We start from the raw sequence: 14,325 nt of genomic DNA on the forward strand, positions 1-14,325 counted from the left end.
TCTATGTACTTCTATTTATTTGCAAAGATAATTATGTGAAGATTCGATATGCACATATTTGGAATAGTTGATTGTGTTGAACATCGTTTTAGACAACAGAATTCACTTGCCAGTTAACCGAATGGCATTTAATGAGTGGATCATCTGTGGCCATTGATTATTAAGAATAAAATATGTCCTTAGAAAGAATTAGGTTAAGCCAGGATGTGGCTTAGATTTTCTCTATCTAATTCATGACTTTCTGCCCATTCTGCTTTATTATATAACTGGTTCCTTCATAAATACTTGAAAAACTTTTATGTAGTAAAACAAATAAGCATAGATTAGAAAGTAGGAGGTGTGGATTTCATTCTTTTAGAAGAGAATTAGAATGAAGCCATTAATTCTTCCATCATGGAAGCAGGAAATGTGCCAATGGAAACCACAGTGTATCATGAGGGCATAGTAATCTTTTGAGTTATGAAATTTTCTTGAAAATGAGAGCTAATAAAATCACTCAAACTGTGTATGGTCTAAGACATGCAGCCCCCAAAAAGCAGTATCCTTAAATTATGGGCAGAGGATACAAACCACTCCTTGTGGTGTTTTTGAACTGCTATTGCTTGAGAACAGAGATTGCAAGCAAAATGTATTCTCAGCAATAAAGTTACCAAATATTGAAGGGCTAAACTGGGAGGAAAAGTAAACCAAATAACAACAAAAAATTCCTCTGCTTTTATTTTCTTCTATCTTGATTGGCAATAATTTTCCAAGATGAGGAAAAAATATATATGTACAGTTTTCCAACTTGCCACTCTTCCATAAGAGAAGATATTTGAAAAATATTTATTTCATTAATGAAGTAAAATGCAATGGTGTTAACTCTGGCTCAATCAATATACCCGATAGGCAGCTGAATCTTAAATATCTGGTGACTTTAGAGGTGGGTAATCTGAATAGTTCAAACAATTACTGATGAATTATTGCTACATTTTTACAAGTTTTCCAATCAATGTTTAGTCTCTGACTGAAGACAATTACACCTTAATTTATCTTCCTCTTCCTAAATTCACTGCACATATGCTCAATTTTCACTTTTATTTTTCCCATGTTTCCCTATTTTTGGAAATACCAGCCACTAGGGTGATGAAGAGGTTGAGAGCCTTTACTTTAAATCATTAAAGGCCATGTCAGAAGGTCATCAGAAATGAGAAATACAGGCACATTCTGAAAAATTTAACACTGCACTGCTAACTTGCTCTGATAGACACATCAGAAAATATCTCATAAATGCAAATGGCATTCTAGAACAAAAGGCTGTCACTTTTTTTTTCTTTAATAGCTGTCTAGCTTATCTGTCTTTCCTCATCCTTACAATTACCTTCCTAACAGTAGAAGATACATAATATGGATTGAAAGGCACATTTCATGTTTATGCAAAAGAAAAAAGCAAATTTATAAAAATGAATATAGTGATGTAAATGAGTAAAAAATGCCCACATGCAATATGAAGATCCCAGAAATATCAAGTGAGTTAGGGAGTGCCAAGTTTTCCAAAGATGTGTAGCTCTTATACAGAAGTAAAAACAAATCATTTATTTTAGAAACATTATAAAATTTTTTTAAATGACAGCCACAAAACCCAGACTAACTAATGTTTCAAAAAGATCTCTTTTGTCTAATCATTTGTAGGGGTCCAAGTGTAAGAAATAAGGACTGTCATTCAGCATGTGATGAAAGGGGAGGGGCACATTGTATCCAGAGAAGAGATGTCTAAGCATTAAAATCCATCTGAACAGTACAAGAATTATCCATAAAATATCAATTATTTTATTGATACTTAATTTTACAGGATGTCCAGATAGCTGGCTAAACATTATCCAGTGAGGGTATTTTAGATGAGACTAATCTTTAAATCTTTAAATAGGTAAATTAAGTAAAGCACATTGATTTCCCAAATATGGGTGGGCCTTATCCAATCAGTTGAAGGACTGAATAGACTAATAGACTGACCCTCCACTGGGTGATAGAAAACTCCTCGTACCTGACTGTTTTGAGCTACAACACCAGAGTTTTTATTTTTTCCCCAGCTTTTTGCCTTAAACTGTAGCAACAGCTCTTGGGTCTCAAACCTGCCAAGTCTTGAATTGGAACCTCCATAATTACATAAGCCAATTCCTTATAATAACATCTCTATTGCACATGCATATGGCATATATATTGAGAAAGAAACAGAGATGGAGAGATATGCATATATAGAGATATAGGTGTATATAGAGACATCACTGATTATTGATATATAGAAAGGTCATTGATGGTAAGTGATTATTGGTATGATTAATAAATACATAAGCTGCCAAGGCACTTAAAAAGGAAGTAAATTAGTCTTTTTGATGTGGACACTCAAACAAAGCTCTTACTGCATCATACTTCCTTCCTTCAGCAGGAAGTTTTGATGCAGACCTGAAAAACTCACCAATGAAGAGACAATAATATATTGTAAAAGAAATGGCAAGTTAGCACAAAGCTTTTTCTAATAGTTCTTCTCTTACCACAGTTATTTATAGCTGGTTCAACTTCTCTTATCCCAGCCTTGTGGAGCCCTGGGTGTAGCGCTTTGTACATTCTAGTCAATGACTCTGTATTGCAAGTCTATACAATTTTTATTGGTGTAGCTCACTGATTTCCTCACATTGAATAGGAGTTAAGCTAACCATAAAAGACCACAGATGTCCTGGTACTTCCAAAACTACAAAAATAAATGAATGAGATTCATGAAGTTTATTTCTTCCAAAAGGCAAACTATAAAAATTTAGATTCACATGACAAATAATATTGTACTAAAGCACATATGGCCTTGAGACTACAATTCTCATGGCCTTGAGACTACAATTCTCTTATATGAACTGAAAATAACTAAAATGTATCTCATAGAAATTCAAAGAATAATAAATAAATATAAAATCATTTTAACAATACTGACTGACCTGCCATAGGGACATGACACTGAAATATACTAATACTTGACCCTTTCATATGTAAGAAATAAAATGTTTACTTTATGGATATTAACATACTATTATAAAGTTTATAGGAAAAGCATAAGACCCAGAATATTCTATATAACATTAAAGGAGAAGAATGAAGTTGGAGGACTGATGCTACCCAACTTTAAGACATATTATAAAGATAAAGCAATTAAGGTGGTATAGTATAGGCAAAGAAATAGACCAATAGAACAATAGAATAAAATAGGGAGTCCAGAAATAGACTCACATAAATATAATCAACTGGCCTTTGACAAAAATAACAAAGGCAATAAATGGAGCACAGACAGTCTTCAACAAATGACACTGAAATAAATAGACACCCAATGCAAAGAAAACAAATGACTTCTGGACATAGATCTAACTAACAAACACCCTTAACAAAAATGAATTCAAATGGATCATAAACTTATATAAAAGTGAAAATCTACAACATCCTAGAAGATACCAACTTAGACAGCCTTAGGTATAGTGATGATTTGTTTAGATGCAACATCAAAAATAAGATCCATGAAGGAAATAATTGATGAAATGAACTTCACTAAATATAGCAACTTCTGCTGCGTGAAAGATAATGTTAAGAAAATAAGACAAGCACGAGACTGAGGGGGAGTATTTGCAAAAGACACATCTGATAAAGGACTATCACCCAAAATACACAAAAACACTTAAAATTCAACCTTAAAAAAATAAAAAAACAGCAGTAGCCTAATTTTAAAAGGAATCAAAAACTTTAATGGACGCCTAATCAAAGAAGATATACAGATGGCAAATGAGTACATGAAAAGATGCTCTGCCTTATATATCATCAGGAAAATGCAAATCAAAATAACAATGAAATACCACCCTACACCTATTAGAAAGAATGGACAATTCCAAAACACCAACAATACCAACTACTGGGGAGGATGTGAATCATCATCATCCACGGTACATCCATGGTGCACTATGGTACGGCCACAGTGGAAGATAGTTTGCCACTTTCTTACACGTGCACCCCAGTGTTCATCGCAGCACTGTTTATAATAGCCAGGACAAGGAAGCAACCTAGATGCCCATCAGCAGATGAATGGATAAGGAAGCTGTGGTACATATACACCATGGAGTATTACTCAGCCATTAAAAAGAATTCATTTGAATCAGTTCTAATGAGATGGATGAAACTGGAGCCCATTGTACAGAGTGAAGTAAGCCAGAAAGATAAAGACCAATACAGCATACTAACACATATATATGGAATTTAGAAAGATGGTAATGATAACCCTATATGCAAAACAGAAAAAGAGACACAGATGTACAGAATAGAATTTTGAACTCTGTGGGAAAAGGCGAGGGCGGGATGTTTCGAGAGAACTGCATCGAAACATGTATATTATCTAGGGTGAAACAGATCACCAGCCCAAGCTGGATGCATGATACAAGTGCTCAGGCCTGGTGCACTGGGAAGACCCAGAGGAATCGGGTGGAGAGGGAGGTGGGAGGGCGGATCAGGATGGGGAATACATGTAAATCCATGGCTGATTCATGTCGATGTATGACAAAAACCACTACAATATTGTAAAGTAACTAGCCTCCAACTAATAAAAATAAATGGAAAAAACAAAAACAAAAAACAACTAAATGTACTCTTACCATACAATCTAGGAAGCACACTCCTTGATATTTACCCAAAGGAGATGTAAGTGTATGTCCACACAAAAGCCTACACATAGACATTTATAGCAGCTTTATTCATAATTACCAAAACTTAAAAACAATCAGAATATCCTTCAACAGGAGAATGAATAAATAACTAGATCCAGACAATGGAACATTATTGGGCATTAACAAGAAATGGGGGCTACCCAGGTGGTGCTAGTGGTAAAGAACCCACCTGCCAAATGCTGGAAACACAAGAGATGCAGGTTCCATCCCTAAGTCAGGAAGGCATCCCCTGGAAGAAGGCATGGCAACCCACTCCAGTATTCTTGCCTGGAGAATCCCATGGATAGAGGAGGCTGGTGGACTAACAGTTCACAGGGTTGCAAAGAGCCAGACATGACTGAAGTGACTTAGTTCGGTTCAGTTCAGTTGCTCAGTCATGTCTGACTCTTTGCGACCCCATGGACTGCACACACCAGGCCTCCCTGTTTATCAACATCTCTGGAGTTTACTCAAACTCATGTCCATTGAGTCAGTGATGCCATCCAACCATCTCATCCTCTGTCGGCCCTTCTCCTCCTGCCTTCAATCTTTCCCAGCATCAGGGTCTTTTCAAATGAGTCAGCTCTCTGCATTAGGTGGCCATTGTATTGGAGGAGCGGGGATAAATAGGTGGAGCACAGATGATCCTTACAGCAATGAAAATACTCTAAAAGATATTACAATGATTGATACATACCATCATACATTTTCCAAACCATAGAATGCACAACACCAAGAATGACCCCTAATGTAAGCTATGAACTTTGGGTAATTATGATGTGTCACCTTAGGTTTATCCTTAGTTTAAAAAAAAAAAAAATGCACCTTCCTGATGATTGATGTTGATAATGGGGGAAGCTATGCCTGTGGGTGTGTGGGTCAGGGATATTTAAGAAATTTCTGTATTTTCTTCCTAATTTTGCTATAAAAGTAAAACTGTTCCAAAAAATAAAATTTAAAAAAGAAATAACTTAAATCTTTCTAAATAATGGCAATAAAAGCTGATTGCTTTATCATAGGTAGTCTTTGAAAATAATTATCAAGTAAAAATAAATGAACATACAGTGTTAAGAAGATCTTTACACATGCTTAAGTTTATACAAAAATCACAAATTTGGGGACCCCACACAGTATTTCTAAAATATTTTCACTCATTGTCTATCCGTGTATGCAATTCTATTACAATGTGTACATGTTGAGACACCTTCAGTCACGTCTGACTTCTGCTATCCTATCGACTATACCCTGCCAGGCTCCTCTGTCCATGGGACCCTCCAGGCAAGAATACTGGAGTGGGTTGCATTTCCTCCTCATATGCTCCCTGAAAAATCTCAAAGGAGCATTGAATCTACAACAAAGTAAAGGCCATCAGTATTTCCTTAGTTTTGTCATTTTTGTATGTTCTGATTTTGCTCATCTCTCATACAGATTGGAAAGCCCAAGGGATCTTACTACCTGGAAAAAAACTGGTTTTTTTCTGAGATTTAAAGAATTATGGGTAGTTTAGCTTCAACATGAGTCATAATCTGGAAATATTTTCCAAAGATCTAAGATGTACTAAGAATAATACTGAGTGTTTGTTATGTCCATATTGCTCCTCAGATACAATTACATAAGCAGGTTTCAAAACCCTTATTTGACCGATTCGTAAAATTTGCTGAGTGCAGTACGTTTCCCTGGTGGCTCAGATGGTAAAGAATTTGTCTGTAATGTGGGAAACCCAGGTTTGATCCCTGTGTCAGGAAGATCCCCTGGAGAAGGAACTGGCAACCCACTCCAGGATTCTTGCCTGGAGAATGCTGCCATGGACAGAGGAACCTGGTGGGTTACCGTCTACACGGTTGCAAAGAGTTGGACATGACTGACTAACACACACGGTATTATGCTTCTTGATTTACAGAACAAGTTATTTTTTTCCTTCTATGTGCTGAACAGTGTTTTCAGTATGGAGCTTACTTTCTAGAAAGAAAGGCAGAAAATAAACTGATAAATATATATCATATTGAATTGGCTATGGCAGAAGAAGAAACAGCCATGAAGTAAAGGAATGGGGAGAGACAGTAAGGTGTCTTTCATACAGTAATCAGGGAACATCATCTTCAGTGGTGACATTGAAGGGTACCGAGAGAGTGAGTGAAAACAGAATTTCAAACAAATGCCTTGAGGTAAAAACAATTTGGTGCTCTGAGGTGCATAGGTTTTTCATGAGTTTTCTTTAAACAAGAGGCAAAAGAAATTCAACCTGTTAAACAGGAGCATAGTTAGGATGTAGCAAAGGTGTGCACGGATGCCTCTCATACCACTCTCCTTTATATTCACCACCATCCAGTCCAGTGGGCATCATTGTGTCTTGAACATCTTAAGTATGAGAACTGAAATTCTTCTTCCTAACCCCTTTCTGTACTGCAGTTTTTTAACTCCAGGCTTCTCCCTATTTGTGAGACCCAAGACTGAATTACAATAAGGCCCCACCCTGGAGTTAAAGAAACTGTGAAGGTAAGGGCACAGTCCTCTAGACTGCAAGATGTGCCTAAGACTGCTAGCACCAGCTGTAAGTAAGGGTTCAACTACAGAGTTAAAAGAAAGTGCATATAAGATCATTCTAATTTCTGATAACAACTTCAAGTTTTGGAGTTTCCCCAAACCTCAGTTCTACAAATTAGTTCTAATTTGCTAATAAGCCTTACAAAATTCAACTCATGGAAAACTATAAACACATTTACATTCATTTAGGGCAAAGATACATTAAAATTAGCCATAGAAAGACACAAAGGGAAGAATCCAGGAGGGCTCCAAATGGAAGTTTTCCTTCAGTTAAAGATGCATTAAGTTGCAATGAACATGGGGGAATGCACGTAATTTTTCAAATTAGTATTTTTCATTTTCTTTGGATAAATTCCCAGAAGTAGAATTGCGAGATCATATGGTAGCTGTATTTTTAAGCTTTTTAAATCTGCGATACTGCTTTCTGTAGTGGCTGTACCAATTTACATTCCACCTAAGACTGCACAGTGTTCCTTCTCAACATCCTCTCCGACACTTATTATTTCTTACATTTTTAATAATAGAAATTCAAAAAGGTGTAAGGTGATATACTACAGAATTTTCATTTGCTTTCTCTCATTTTGAGTGTCATTTCACATACATGTTGGCCTTTTGTGTGTCTTTGGAAAAATGTCTATTCAAGTTCTCTGCCTATTTTTTTAATTGGATTGTTTGTAATTGGATTATATGGGTTCTTTTTTTGTTTTTGATGGTTAATCCTTATCAGACATATGATTTGCAAATATTTTTCCCCATTCAGTCAGTAGGTTACTTTTTCATTTTATTGATGATTTCCTTTGCTGTGATAAATCTTTCTAGTTTGATATGGACCCACTTGTTTATTTTTGCTTTTTTAAAAAATCATTTTATTGAAGTATAATTGATTTACAATATTGTGTTAATTTCTCCTGTATTGCAAAATGATTGTTATATACACACACACACACACTTTTTTGGATTCTTTTCCATTATGGTTTATAAAGATATTTATTATAGTTCCCTGTGCTATACAGTAGGACCCCGTTGGTTATCCATTCTAAATATAACAGTTCACATCTGCTAATCCCTAATTTTGCTTTTGTTGCCTTTGTTTTTGGTATCAGATGAAAAAAAATCATCACCAATTTTGCTGCCTATTTATCTTCTGGGAGTTTTATTGCTTAAGGTTTTATATTAAGGTCTTTGTTGTTTTGTTGTTGTTTAGTCACTGAGTCACATCCAACTATTTGCAGTTCCATGCACTCTAGCCTGCCAGGCTCTTCTGGCTATGGGATTTCCCAGGTAAGAATACTGCAGTGGGTTGCCATCTTCTTCTCCAAGGGATCTTCCCAACCCAGGGATCAATCCCAAGTCTCCTGCTTAGTAGGTGGATTCCTTACCACTGAGTCACTTAAGAAGCCCATTAAAGTCTTTAATGAGCCTTTGGTACACTGTGAGTTAATTTTTGAATGTTGTATAAGATAGTGGTCTAGGTTTATTCTTTTGCATGTGACTGTCCTGTTTTCCCAACACTATTTTTTGAAAAGACAGTCCTTTCCTCATTGTATATTCTTGGTTCATTGCATAAAAATTAATTGAATATATGTGTATGGGTTTATTTCCATAAATTCAATTCTGTTCTACTATCTATATGTCTTTGTATTTTTTTTTTTTTTAAATGAAATGCTTGTTCTTTCTTTGGCCAAAGTTATATTGAGGTAAATGATTTTGCTCATCATTTTATATATTGTTCTTATTTATTTAATGTTACGAGTTACATAATATGAACTATGTTTCTCAATTTGTTATTTGTCTTTAATTTTAATATTTATACATTTTTCAATATCATAATTTAAAATTTGTAGCTCTTTAGGTATATCAACTACCACTATCCCCAGCTTAAATTTTCTTTTGTTGATACTTATAAAAGTTATTTTTAAATAATCCTCAAGTATTCACTTCTTTTTTCTTCTAGTTTTATATCTCTAGGTTTTGCATTCGATTCTTCAACTCCTCTGGAGTTTATTTTTATGATGATGCAACATAAAAAATTTGAAAATTTTTTCTTCAAAATTTACTCGATTTCTTAAACCACCTGACAAATATTTAATTTTCTGCAATGTTTGAAAATAATTTTGATTAATAATGAATTTTAAATACTTTTGGTATAAATAAACTTTTGGCTCCTCACAATGCAGCCTCTTTTCTCGAGGAGATTTTTCTCATGTAGTCTCATGTAGAAAATAACATTCTATTTATTTAGTTCTCACATTACCTAAATGTTTCCCTTAAATGTAGATGCTTACATCTTTCTTTGATATTTTCCCCATCATCCTCTGCTCTTCAATCTCAATGTACAATCTTATACTTCTTTTCAGAATGTCATTCATCTGGCTGAAGAGAGTTTGGGGGCAAACCTTTTTTATTTGTCAAAAGATACATATAGGACCAATACTAAAAAATGTAAATCACCAATTTCTCTCAACAAATTAATTCTAAAAAAATATCAAAGACAATAAACCATCTTTTCTTTGTTGCATATAATTGCTAGCAGTGTTTTCTGAGATGACTCTTTACTTCCATTGATCTAGCTATTTTGTACACATAGCATGTCATAATTATTAAAGCTTTACAATTATTTGGTGAATAACCTTGTGCCAGTTCTCTCATTATTCTACCGCTTAAATTGTTTTATAATTGTCACTTGTTTGTTGTTCCAAATGGGTTTCAGAATATTTGCTTGAGGTTAATAAAGATCCATTTGGAGTTTCAGAGAAATCATATTAAATTAATACACAAAGTTAAGATAATCATGTATCTTTTAAATAATTTTCTTCCAACACGTGACTGTGCAACTGCTTTCTATTGAGTTTATTTTTAAAGTCACAAATAAAATGGAAATAAAATGATGAAAATGATAAAAATTGACTAAAAGTTTATAACTCTGAGCATTTTTCATTGCCATTTGTATAATTTAAAGCAGAATGTGATGTGATAGTTATGTTCAAAGTTTGATAAGAGAAATAATATTCTTTATTCTGTCCATGTACACGCCTATCATTCTATTTAGAATACTGACTTATTAGTTTTAAATCACCTTTGTTCAGTAAGACAATAATTAACCTCTCCCAAAATAATTTTCATTAAAATTTTGTAGAAATAATTTTAGTTCTCTTTACACAGAAAATACCACATAGAAACAGGAAACAGAGAAAAGACTCTGAGGGGGGAAAATATGATTATTTTACATATGAAATTTTTAATAGAAATATTTGAGTGCATTTTACTTGAAGGCCAGTTAGCTTGGAGGAGGGAAGGATGTTGGTATACTTCAAAAGACTTTACATCAGATAAATATAAACTATCTGTTTGCCAGTGATTAGTGCAGGTGACATATTAATTATTGGTTATCTGTTAATCCCTTGGTTTTCTACAGAAGTCATGTCATTTTTATTTATTAGTTCTAATGGTTGTGTAATCTTCAGGGTTTTCTACATACATGTTTATGTCATCTGTGAATAGACATATTTTATTTCTTTATTTCAGACTTAGATTTTTCTTTGTTAACTATTCGCCCTCGACAGGATGTCCAGTACTGTGTTGAATAGAAGTGGTAAAGTCAGGCATCCTTTTATTGTTCCTTATCTTAGAGGGAAAGCTTTCAGTATCTACTCTTGGGTATGATGGTAGCAGTGGGGCTTCCCAGGTGGTGCACTGGTAAAGAATTTGCCTGACAATGCAGGAGACACAAGAGACGTGGGTTTGACCACTGGGTCAGGAAGATCTCCTGGAGCAGGAAATGGCACCCCACTCCAGTATTCTTCCTGGATAATTCCATGGAGAGAGGAGCCTTGTGGGCTACAGTCCATGGAGTCACAAAGAGTTGGACATGACTGAGCAACTGAACATGCACGCACACATGATGGCAGTTGAGGGTTTGTCAAATATGGTCTTTATTATGTTGAGGCATTAATAGTTCTTTCTATTTTTATTTTGTTGAGTGTTCTTTTTTTTATCACAAAGGATATTGAATTTTGTCAAATGTTTACTAGGCATCAGTTGAGATGACTGTTTTCCCTTTCTTTCTGGTAATGAGAGATATTGCATTGATTGATTCTTATATTGAACCATCCTTCATTCTTAGGACAAAGACTACATGGTCATGGTGTATAATGATTTTAATATACTGTTGAATTTGGCTTGTTAGTATTTTGGTAGGAGCTTTTACATCAATATTCATCATATATATTGATTTTTAGTTTTCTTTTCTTATAGTGTCTTTGACTTTGATATCAGGGTGAAACTTGCCTCATGCAATGAAATCATGATTCCTCCTCTTCAGTTTTCAGAATAATTAAAGAATTGGTGTTAATTATTCTTTAAATCTTTGGTAGAATTTACCAGTGAAGTCATCTGGCCCTGGGCTTTTCTTGATTGAAAAGTTTTTATGTTTCACTCTCCTTGACTAGTCAAAGGTCTCTTCAGATTTTCTATTTCATCATGATTGTATTGCTATTTCTTTCATGATTTAGCTCTGGTAGTTAGTTTGCCTCTCAAATTTGGTCATTTCATCTGTTATTCGATTTGCCAGCATAACAACTATTCACAGTACTCTCTTACAATCCTTTATATTTCTGTAAAATCAGTAATACTATTTACCCTTTTATATCTGAGTTTAGTTATTTTTGTCTTCTTCCTATTTTTCTTAGCCAGTCTTGCTAAAGGTTTGCCAATTTTGCTGGCCTTTTCAAAGAAAAATGTCCTGGTTTTATTGATTTTTCTTTATTGTTTTTCTGTTCTCTTCCTTATTCAACTCTGATCTAATCTTTATTATTTCCTTCCTTTGATAGGTTTGACTTGGCTTATTCTCTCTGTACTTCTTCAAGGTATAAACTTTAAGTTGCTGGTATCTTTCTTCCCTCCTAACGTAAATATTTATAAGTATAAATTTCCCTCTTAACATTGTTTTCACTGCATTCCATAAATTTTGTATGTTGTCTTTTCATTTTCATATATTTCAATATATTTCCTAGTTTCCCTGGTGCTTTCTTCTTTGACTCCCTGATGTATAAGAATGTGTTGTTTACTTTCCATGTATATGTGAATTTCCCAGTTTTCCTTCTGATGTTATCTTCTAGTTCCATTCTGCTGTGATCTTAATCTTTTTAAATTTATTAAGATTTATTTTGTGGCCTAATATGGTTTATACTGGAAAATACTCCATGTGCTCTTTTCCTCCTTTCTTAATCCCTGTAATCCCCTTTCTTTTATAATTTGGGTAAGATGTAATCAAGGCTATAATCTTTTTATTTACTGCATTCTTGTTTTAAAAGGAAAACATAAGAACATACATATATATTATTTTCCAAGTATATTTCTCTAGGTTGTATTTTTCAAAAATATTTTTAAAAGAATGACCAAATAATTTTTTTTTAGTGATTCATTCTCCTGCCTGAGCTCCAATTGTTTTTAAGGTAGTAATGATTAAGTCCACTTGTAAAATAATCTTAATTTTGAAGTCAGGGAAATATGTTAAGTTTACCTCATCTAAATGCACTGATTGTGTTTTTGTTGCAAAAAATACATCCCCAGGCTTAATTTCATTATTTCTCTATTATTTCAAATGAGGTAAAAGAAAATAAACAAACTGCAAAAAGAGAAAGGTGGCACCATGATTCAGTCTTGAATCAATTAGAGTTCATTAATAAATTATAAAGATGTACTGATCAACTAAATATAAGGGAAACTTCAAATGTTTGACATTTTAGATCATGATAATTAAACAAATAAAACTTTATTTTTTTCCCTCCCAGAGTTCCTTTAGTTGTTTTTCTGGAATTTTACACACATGACAACAATTTATTTTCAGCAGTGATTTATATTTTCTACCACTAGGCAAGTAGAAAGGCTTGAGGTTTTCAATGTCTCTAGTTTTATTATTTATACATTGCACCTTCATATTTTACTCATGAAAACTGAAGTGTTCAAAAGAAAATATGCAAACTAGATCTTCTGCTGACAATTTATTTCGTTTGAAAAGATCATTTACCATAATCCCTTAGGCAACCTCCCAATACAAGGCCGAAACTATACAAGAATAGGATGCTGAGTTGTACTAGAAATCAACACACTGTTAAAACATGTTATATTAGTTTTTCCCTTGTGGTATTTAAAATCACTGTAAATTCCTCTGCAAGTATTTATAAAAATATTTGATCATCAGAATTCCTTTCATATGGCAACAACTTTGCAAAACAAAGTGATAGAAAGTTGGGGGTTCCATATAACACTTGTAGTAGGTAGAATAGTAACGGTCTTACCACCCTTATACTTGCCTGTTTTTTAGCACACAAAATATAATCTTTACTTGAATTTCCCATAGGTAGACATGGCTATTTAATATTCTCTGTGTATTTATAACCATCTATCCAATTGGTTATACAAATTATACTTTACAAGACACAAATTTACTTGTAATGTGTTTCTATTGATTTCATAAATCATCATATTTTTAATTAAATTGTCATCCAACTGAGGCAGAGACGTAGAAAAAAATGAAACAGCTTAATGAGCTTTCTCTAAGCCATTGCCCACCAGGTTAAAAAGCACATCAGCCTTGTTTACATGAAAGAAATACTTCTTTAGGTCCATTATAAACTATGGATTTACAGTTATAATTATTTTTCTCATTGACTTTTCTATTGTACTAATGACCCTGCTGTGATTCAGGATCTGCTTTTAGATGCACTTTCATCAGACAGTTTTCAAAGTATATTTGCATATCTTAATTCAATTACATTAAAATTATTTTAAATCTAAACTGCATCTTTTAGTTCTTTTTTTCCCTTCTAATCTGAATCATTCTGCCTTTGCTTGTATAAAAATTCATGCTGACTTTTTCATTTTTTCCTTGTTTATGATTTGAGAACCAACTTTGATCCACCTAATTAAAACTTCTGTGAAGGACAAAACAGAAAATGACTGCCAGGAGGCAGTCTGAAGCTATTCAAAATGATTTGAACATCAGTGCTCTAAATTTCCACAGCACCCTCAACTGTTTGCAGACCCAGGTAAACAAACTGCATGATCTTTC

Source organism: Dama dama, chromosome 5 (genome assembly GCF_033118175.1).
Source record: "Dama dama isolate Ldn47 chromosome 5, ASM3311817v1, whole genome shotgun sequence".
In the NCBI taxonomy this organism is placed as follows: Eukaryota; Metazoa; Chordata; class Mammalia; order Artiodactyla; family Cervidae; genus Dama; species Dama dama.